This window comes from Dendrobates tinctorius, unplaced genomic scaffold (genome assembly GCF_039654945.1).
Source record: "Dendrobates tinctorius isolate UK_male_01 unplaced genomic scaffold, ASM3965494v1 ptg000230l, whole genome shotgun sequence".
Taxonomy (NCBI): domain Eukaryota; kingdom Metazoa; phylum Chordata; class Amphibia; order Anura; family Dendrobatidae; genus Dendrobates; species Dendrobates tinctorius.
Window position 1 is genome coordinate 8,186,378 of NW_027361897.1, and position 9,780 is coordinate 8,196,157.

Below are 9,780 nucleotides of genomic sequence, written 5' to 3' on the forward strand. Positions count from 1 at the left end.
GTTTAAATAAATATATACTGTATTTTGCAGATTATAAGACACACCGGATTATGAGATGCACCCCAAATTTTGAGGAGGAAAAATGCGAAAACCCCCCCCTTTTTTTTTAATAAAATGATGGTGCCTCTTATAATCCATGCGTCTTATTGCTTACCGGGGGTGGTGACTGCGGTGAAGGGGGTCCCAGGGTCGCTGCTGAACACCAACAGTGTGTGCCAACTTTGTGAAGACTTACAGAAAACGTTTGACCTCTGTCATTGCCAACAAAGGATAAACAGTATAACAAAATATTGAGATGAACTTTTGTTAATGACCAAATACTTACTTTCCACCATAATTTGCAAAATAAATCTTGCCAAATCAGACAAGGTGATTTTCTGGATTTGTTTTCTCATTTTGACTCTCATAGTTGAGGTCTACCTATGACGTCAATTACAGTCCTCTGTCATCTTTTTAAGTGGGAGAACTTGCACAATTGGTGGCTGACTAAATACTTTTTTTCCCCACTGTAGGTTTTCCGGCACCTGGGGCAAGAATTCAGTATGGCTCCCCCTGACAAGCACATATGTGATTTGTGCACTTATAGTCACGTGCCAACTAGCTGCTCTTCCTAATTCTCTCAATATTCAGTGAAAAACTGAGGGAAGCAGGAAGAAAAGCTAGTTGTCATGTAACCGTAAGTATGAAAATCGCATATGAGTGTAGTGGCCTTATGATGACTGCTGGAACCAGCAAGAGCTGAATCCTGACATATTCATGCCATAATGGTACCTTATCTGTGCTGAATTTATGTGTGACAATCGAGTCCGAACATATTTGGCCATTTCTACTCCCAATAACTCCATTCACGTTTGACTGTGTTCGGCGAATATTGCCAATACAATATTCTCTGCCGATCATAATCGGAACCGAATTTTGAAAAATTCGCTCAACTCTAATAGCGTTTGTGCTGACACTTTTAGGATGGTCATGTGAGCACAAACATGAGATTTGAATACTTCTTCTATACATTACGACTAGACATGTCTGACCTCACTTAATTCATTTTCATTGAGAGAGGCCACGCATGTCCAGTCGCTATGAAAGGAGATGGCGGGGATCCTCATGTAACTTCTCTCTCCTTAATGCTGTTCACCTGTGTCACATGCGGCACCCTGATGTTTTATTAATGTTTTACTATTGGATGCACTGTAATGTAAATGTATTTGTCATGCGTTGCTTATAGGCTTAGGGAAAGATTAGGAAGTAGTGCAGGACCATAAGAAGATTAGAATAGAAGGGGCACAGTAGAGATAGAGCAATAGGATGGATAAGAGAGTTAGATACAGGCAACATAGGGGTTAAGCAGATGGGAGGAGTCACACAGCAGAGCAGGGAGGAATAGGAAAGGCACTTCCTGATTAGAGACAGATGCCCTGGCACCTTGCCCAAGGGCAGGACTTGTGAGCAGAGTATTCCAGGCCATGGGGATAAAGCTATTTCAGTAAGGGGCCCCAGGCTGAGAATCATGCAACAAAAATAAAGTGATGTTCCAGCTCCTTAAAAAATTAAACTTTATTGCTCCTGGTTAAAAAATGTTGCAGCGGTGAAAAAACTCCCTGTACAATGTGATTCCAAGGGGTAAAAGCGACGTGTTTCTATCTGAGAACTGATCTTTATCAAATCGTGCAGGCGTTCAACAGAACCATTCCAAGGAAGGATCCGAAGCTAACAGCTGGGATTAGGAGGCAGCTGAGTCAGCTAGCCTGTTACCCTATAACTCGCAGTTGGACCAGGGAATTCGTAGGAAGTTGGTAGGCCTGGAGCACAAGTGGGACAGAAATTGTCCAGAAGAGTGACAGGGATTGTCCAATAGTGAGTCAGAGATTGACCAAGAGTAAGACAGAAGCTACACGGATATAGACAGAGGCTGCAAGGATATAGGCAGAGTTGACAGGAATAACCGAGTCTGCCTGGAAGGCAGGGAAAGATAAGAAGACCTGTGCTGCCTATGTGATAAATACACTGCTCTCTAGTAAAGTTAAGCTGCTAGAAAAAGACATTGTCTCTAAAGTGATTTGTGGAGCTCATGAATGTAGAGCCAACAAGGCAGCAACTGAGGGGAATCTGAGAGAGCCTGTGAGTGTGCTGTGGTGCATGCTGCACATACAGTACAAGGGACTTTATTTATATTTTCATGTGCAAGGTGCCAGGGTGCTCATTGACTGTGGCTTAGGAAACTTGCCCACGACTACCACCCAGTGCCACCTTGTTACATCCACAAAACCTACAAAATACAAAATGAAAAAAACCCTGCTATAATTAAATAAGTAAAAAGCAAAAGTGCATTAAAATCATACAGAGTTCTTAGTAATACTGTATTTGATCAAACATAGCATAAAAGCTGTCCCACCATCGACAAGGTGACTCTGTGGTCGGGGCGGTCCTACACTGTCTAGTATTAATAACCTTATCATGTGTCAAAGTTGACATCTGTGTGAATAAGGGCAGACAAGGACCGGGTCCCAACCAGTGGACACCAGTCAGGGGAAGCCTTTAAATACAATTTCCAGCTCAGGAGAGGGAGGCCACACCCCAACTTGCATAGAATGCAAAAATACAAAGAAAAAACACAAAAATTGAGCTTGGTTTGAGTTGGTACACATGCAGCATATAAATGCATGTTCACATGGCCAAAGAGTATACAAAACCTACAAAAGACAAAATGAAGAAAAACCCTGCTATAATTAAATAAGTAAAAAGCAAAAGTGCATTAAAATCATACAGAGTTCTCAGTAATACTGTATTTGATCAAACATAGCATAAAAGCCGTCCCACCATCGACAAGGTGACTCTGTGGTTGGGCGGTCCTACACTGTCTAGTATTAATAACCTTATCATGTGTCAAAGTTGACATCTGTGTGAATAAGGGCAGACAAGGACCGGGTCCCTGACTGGTGTCCACTGGTTGGGACCAGGTTCTTGTCTGCCCTTATTCACACAGATGTCACACAGTTACCTTATAGACAATGTTATCTCTGATTGGCGTCATTTTCATTCATATGAGAAGACCAATACTATTACAGGCCTGTGATTGCTAGGGGCCCTGTGGGAGATTTTTTCTTTGGGGCAGCTGAATTTCAAGTCATATCAATGGTCCTATGGATACATTTAGTGTGGTTGATAGCTTGTAGGGCAAAAAAACTTTTGAGTGAAGACCACTAACTTGACGTGAATATCACCTAATTTCTGAGCCCATCATCCACAAAATGAAAAGGCCATCTCAAATGGCAGCCACCATGACTCTCCTAGTTGGGTGTCCATCTACTGGGTTGGCTGTAGTGGAAGAGATGTCGTTCCCCATTATACTATTTCTATTGTGGTAAAATTGATGCCACTATATTGGTGTTTGCCACTAATTTTTGGAAAAGTGTATACTCCTGGTTGGGTGTCCGTGAGCTGGGTTGGCTATATTGTCAGATGTGTCAGTCTCTATTACACTATTTCTACTCTTGTGATATTGATGCCACATTTTTGGGGTCTGCCACTAATTTTTGGAAATTTGAACACTCTTGGTTACGTGTCCATGTGCTGGGTTGGCTGTATTATCAGATGTATCGGTCTCTATTACACTATTTCTACTCTTGTGATATTGATGCAACATTGTAGGTGTCTGCCACTAATTTTAGGAAATGTGAACACTCCTGGTTGGGTGTCCATCTGATGGATTTGCTATAGTGGAAGAGATGTCGCTCCCCTTTATACTATTTCTACTGTGGTAACATTTATACCACTTTAATGGTGTCTACCACTAATTTTTGGCAAAATGTAAACTGCTTGGATGTTCATCTGTTGAGTTCACTTTAGTGGAAGATTTGTCCATCTCTATTTCTATTGTCAAGAAATTGATGCACTTTGTTGGTGTCTGCCACTATTTTTTGGAAATGTGAACACTTCTGGTTGGGTGTCCATCTGCTTTGTTGGCTGCAGTGGAAGAGATGTCACTCTCCATTAAACTATTTCTACTGTGGTAAAAATTGATGCCACTTTATTGGTGCCTGCCACTAATTTTTGGAAATGTGTACACTCCTTGTTGGGTGTCCATCTGCTGGGTTGGCTGCAGTGGAAGAGATATCACTCCCCATTTGTCATGATACCAGTGCTGGGTGACCGGCACTTCTGGGGTTAATGTTCTGATCTCAGTGCAGACTCTCACCTGCACACCTGGGACCTATTATGGTGGCCTCTCATTGGTTCTGGGGAGGCTTCTTATAGCCTCAGGAAGCTCCCATCCCCTGTCAGTTATACTTTCGCCCTTGGCATTGTGTGGTGACCCCTGAGTGTGTTTGTGCTGTGTTCTGGTTACTTGATTCTCTGTGTACGACTCGGTCTGTTCTCTGGATATCGCTTTTGGATTCTGCCTGGTACCTCCTATGTCTGTTTGGTTTTGATCTCTGCTTGGCCCTGATTATCCGTTCTGTCTCCTCCCTGGTACTGTACTGATATCTTGTGTATGACTTTTGGCTTTGTCTGACCTCCCATCTGTTTATCCCTCCTGTACCTCGCTGGTCTGTACTGTGCATGACCTCTGCTTTGCCTGACTCTGAGTTCTCTAGCTTCTCTGAAAGCAGGACGCTAAGCCCCGTCCCCTTGAAGTCACATGACCGTTCACATGACCATAGGTCCTTTGCCGGCTTGCTGAACTTCAGCATCCACAGGTCCTGTGCATTGGTACTTTCTGGCTGTACCTGACCCCTGTACCCCTACATTGCGGGTGAGTACCTACTCAGCGGAGGCTGCACGTCGGCGCTGACAGGATCCTGACACTCAGGACACGCGCACTGGCTCAGTGAGCAAGTACAGTGCGGTGTTCTTGACACCAATATACTATTTCTACTGTAGTAAAATTGATGACACTTTATTGGTGCCCGCCACTCATTTTTGGAAATGTGTACACTCCTTGTTGGGTGTCCATCTGTTAGATTGGCTGTAGTGGAAGATGTGTCAGACCCTATAACACTATTTCTACTGTCATGAAATTCATTAATTTTTGGAAATGTGAACACTTCTAGTTGGGTGTCCATCTGATGGGTTGGCTGCAGTGGGAGAGATGCTGCTCCCCATTATACTATTTCAACTCTTGTGAAATTGATGCCACTTTGGTGGTGTCTGCTCCTAATTATTTTAAATTTTAAGACTCCTGATTGGGTTTCCATCTTCTGGCTTGCTGTAATGGAAGATGAGTCAGTCCCAGTTATACTATTTATACTCTTGTGAATTTGATGATACTTCAGTGGTGTCAGGCCCTCAATTTTTGAAATTTGAAGACTCCTGGTTGGGTTTCCATCTGCTAGGTTGGCTGTAGTGTAAGATGTGTCTGTTCATATTACACCTTTTTTACTCTCATGAAATTTATGCCACTTTGGTGGTGTCTGGCACTAATTTTTGGAAAAGTGAACACTCCTGATTGGATGTCCATCTGCTGGGTTGGCTGTAGAGGAAGAGATGCTGCTCCCCATTATACTATTTTAACTCTTGTGAAATTGATGCCACTTTGGTGGTGTCTACTCCTAATTATTTTAAATTTTAAGACTCCTGATTGGGTTTCCATCTTCCCGCTTGCTGTAGTGGAAGATGAGCCGGTCCCTGTTATACTATTTATACTCTCATGAAATTAATGTACTGAAGAAAAAAAAGGTGGCACTCACCATTTCTAAAATCCAATCTTTATCGTGACAAATTAAAACATCTTCGGGGGGGGTACAACGGGAAGTAAAAGTCGGGCGATGGCCGTTTCGTGCTCCCTTGCGCTTCTACGGGTCCTGTTGGTAATGGTAAGGGATGAGGCAGAACAAATACCCTATGGCAAATTAGGCCCTCCCCATTTTTTCTCTCTCTCTTCCACCTCACTCCCTTACAATTCCAAAAATACCTATAAAATACCTAATACATTGATTATATACAATTTCACTTTAAAAATAGCATGATCCATACACAGAACATCAAGGAAAAAGAGCTTGTACATTTTTCAAAGAAATTTACAGAAAAACTTAAAAAAAAAAATTCACAAAAAAACAGACATGTCTAATTTGTTATTGAAGCCTGTAGCTTCTAACACCCATGTACTCATTATCCACCTGGCTTCTCTTCTCAGGAGTAATTTGTATAAATCTCCACCTTGTGGTGGTAAGGTAACTCTTTCCAAACCTGCAAAACGTAGGACACCTGAATCCCCTTCATGTTGTTCTCTAATATGATTAATGAGTCGTGGAACTCCTTTACCTGTACGTATTGAATTCACATGTTCCTGAAATCTAATGAAAAAAGGGCGAATAGTTTTCCCAATATAAAAAAACCTGCATGGGCAAAATAAAACATAAACCACATAATTGGTCCTGCACGAAATGAAGTCCCGTATAACATGATGAATGAAACCTATTTATAAAGAATGACCTACAAGGTGTTGAGGACAAAAAGAACAGCGGCCACATTTAAAATTACCCTTAGGGATGCCCATCCCTAGCCAATCTTTTTTATTAGCTCTCATGCGATTATGAACAAGTACATCTCACAGACTCGTATTTCTCTTACAAATAATCAATGGTCCCCTATTGGCCATTTCTGCTATGTATGAATCTCGGTCTAAAATATGCCAGTTTTTTCTAATATTCGTACGAATCTGTCTGTCCATTGGACCATACTTGAAGCAAAATACAAATCTCCTAACATCGGAATTTTTCTATTTCCTCTTACTATCGTGTTATATCCACTGAATTATCTGATGTTTCTAAGGCTGTATCTAATAATTGTTTGGGATACCCCCTTTCCCTAAACCTGTCATATAACTCAGCAGATTGTTTTTTAAAACCTTCAACATTATTATTGACCCTCTTAAGTCTAAGAAACTGACTAAACGGTAAAGATTTTTTTTACATGCAGGGGATGCGCACTATTAGGCTGAGTGCAGACGTACTTTTTGGCCCTGCGGATTCTTCCGCGCAGAATGGAAGAAATCCTCAGGTCAAATGACCTGCATTTTTCCTGCGAATTTCTTCCATTTTTCATGTGGTTTTCTTGCGGTTTTCCCCCTGCGGATTTAGTGACGGGGAGATGGAAAACCGCACAAAAGAAGTAACATGCTGCGGATTTTGTACCGCAGGAAAACCGCACAGAAAAATCTGCAGCGTCTGCACAGCGTTTTTTTTTTTCATTGATTTTAAGGCTACTGTACATCACAATGCGGATATGCAACGTTTCTGCGTGGTAAAATCTGCTGCGGATCCGCTGCTAATCTGCATCGTGTGCACACAGCCTTATAATGTAAAAGGGAGTTCATCAAGGTAGGCTTGCAATAAATTTCCGTAGTCATTATACCCTGATTGACGTGAATTTTAACATCCAAAAACTCAAGGGATGAACCTCCAAAATAACAAGTGAACTTCATGTTCATGGTGTTGGATAGATTAAGGTACACCACAAATCCCAGGAAATCCTCCCTGCTTCCATCCAACACCATGAACAAGTCATCCACAAATCGCATATATAATTTGATATGTTTCAAAAAAACTGTTTTTTTTTCACAATAAACATACCTCTCTTTGAAAACTGCCAAAAAAGGTTAGCAAACGTACATGCTACCGGAGTCCCCATCGCAGTACTTGTTCTTTGAAGGTACCATTTATCAATAAACTGGAAAGCGTTATGTTTCAAAATAAATTCTAACCCCTCACAAATAAAATCAACAAAAATAGAAGTTTTACCTGTGTTGGATAATGCCTCTCTAACTGTTCCTACGCCCGTATCGTGTGGTATTCTGGTGTAGAGACTCTCTACATCTATGGCTACTAGTTGAAAACCATCCTGCCATGTGAAATCTCTCAAAGAATCCAAAAAATCTTTTGTATCTTTTATATACGAGGGAACATCCTGTAATAATGGGTGGAGGAGCCAGTCCATGTATCGTGACAGGGGTTCAGTCAAGGACCCTATCCCTGATACGATGGGGCGTCCTGGTGGTAAAGTGCGGGATTTGTGAATTTTGGGAATATGGTACCAATATGGTTTACGGGGGAACTCCGGTAACCGTTTTTCTCCCTTTTTTTTTAGAAATGATCCCAATTTCAACATATCTCCTCAGGAAGGTGCACAATTCATTTTTGAATTTAAACGTGGGGTCCTGTTGTAAAATCTGATAAGTAACCTCATCCGATAGCTGTTTAAAGGCATCGGTAAGGTATTGGTCCCTAGACAACAAAACTGTATTACGGCCTTTGTCAGAAGCTCTAACAACCGAGTCTAACCAACCCTTTATTTCCATCAGAGCCTGTTTCTCTTGCAAAGTTAAATTAGAGGGTAATCTTTGGTATAACTGAGCCTCCATATCCTTGACTATATGTTTCTCTTTCTCTAATAAAAATATTGGAGCAAGAGAAACTAATCACAAACTACTAAAATGTTTCTATACTAATGCACAAAGCATGGGCAACAAACAAGGAGAATTGGAACTACTAACACAGGAAAAGAAATATGATGTCAATGGAATCACTGAAACTTGGTGGGCCAATACACATGATTGGAATACAAGACTAGAAGGATACAACTTATTTGCAAGAAACAGACTTGATAAACGAGGAGGAGGTGTCACATTGTATGTTAGAAACGCGTATATCTGCACCGAGATTGAAGCTTCAGAGACTGGGAGTTCTGTGGAAACTGTTTGGGTAAGAATACAAGGACAGAACAATGGAAAGGACACCATTGTAGGCATTTACTACAGGCCGCCTGTGCAAGCTGAAGATATGAACTCTTTATGCATCAAATGGCCAAGTTCTCCAAAAAATGTGACATAGTTGTCATGGGAGATTTCAACTATCCAGACATTTGTTGGGAATCTCTCTCAGGCAAAACTAACAGGTTAAGGAAATTCTTATCCTCTCTTGCTGACAACTTTATCTTCCAAAAGGTAGGGGAGAAAACAAGGGGAACTGCTACCTTGGATCTAATCCTTATAAACAGGGAGAAAAAATGGTTGAGGAGGTAAAAGTGGCTGGGACCCTAGGAGGTAGCAACCATGCTATTTTAGAATTTTGGATAACTTGAGGCGGAAGACCTGTGAAGACTCAGACGTCAAGGTTAGATTTTAGAAAGTCAGATTTTAAGGGATTCAGAAAGAGAATTGGAGGGATCCAATGGCTGGATATCCTTAAAAACAAAAATGTCCAGGGAGGATGGGAAATCTTGAAAAATGAAATTCTCAAAGCACAGTTGTTAACAATTCCGAAAAGAGGGAAGAATAGGAAGCATTTAAAGAAGCCAGGATGGATGAACACAGAACTTAAGCACATACTAAAAAGGAAGAAAAAAATGTTTATAAAATGGAAAGAGGGAGGCATATCTAAAGAAGAATATAATGTTGTCTGCAGAACCTGCAGGGCACAAATCAGATTATCTAAAGCTAACAATGAATTGAGGCTTGCAAGAGATGTCAAAAGCAATAATAAAGGATTTTGGGGATATGTCAAAAGTAAAAGAAAAGTCAAAGCTGCTATAGGATTTTTACAGGATGAAAATGATGAAATGGTAAGACAGGATGTTGAGAAGGCCAAACTTTTAAATTCCTATTTTGCATCTGTTTTCTCTCAGAAAGGAAATGTAACATCAACTGTTCTTCACTGTCCTATTAAGGGAATAGAAGAATCCAGGATATCTATAAACAGAAAGATAGTGAGGAAACACTTAGCTAACCTAAATGAATTCAAGTCTCCAGGTCCAGATGAATTACACCCCAGAGTACTGAAGGAG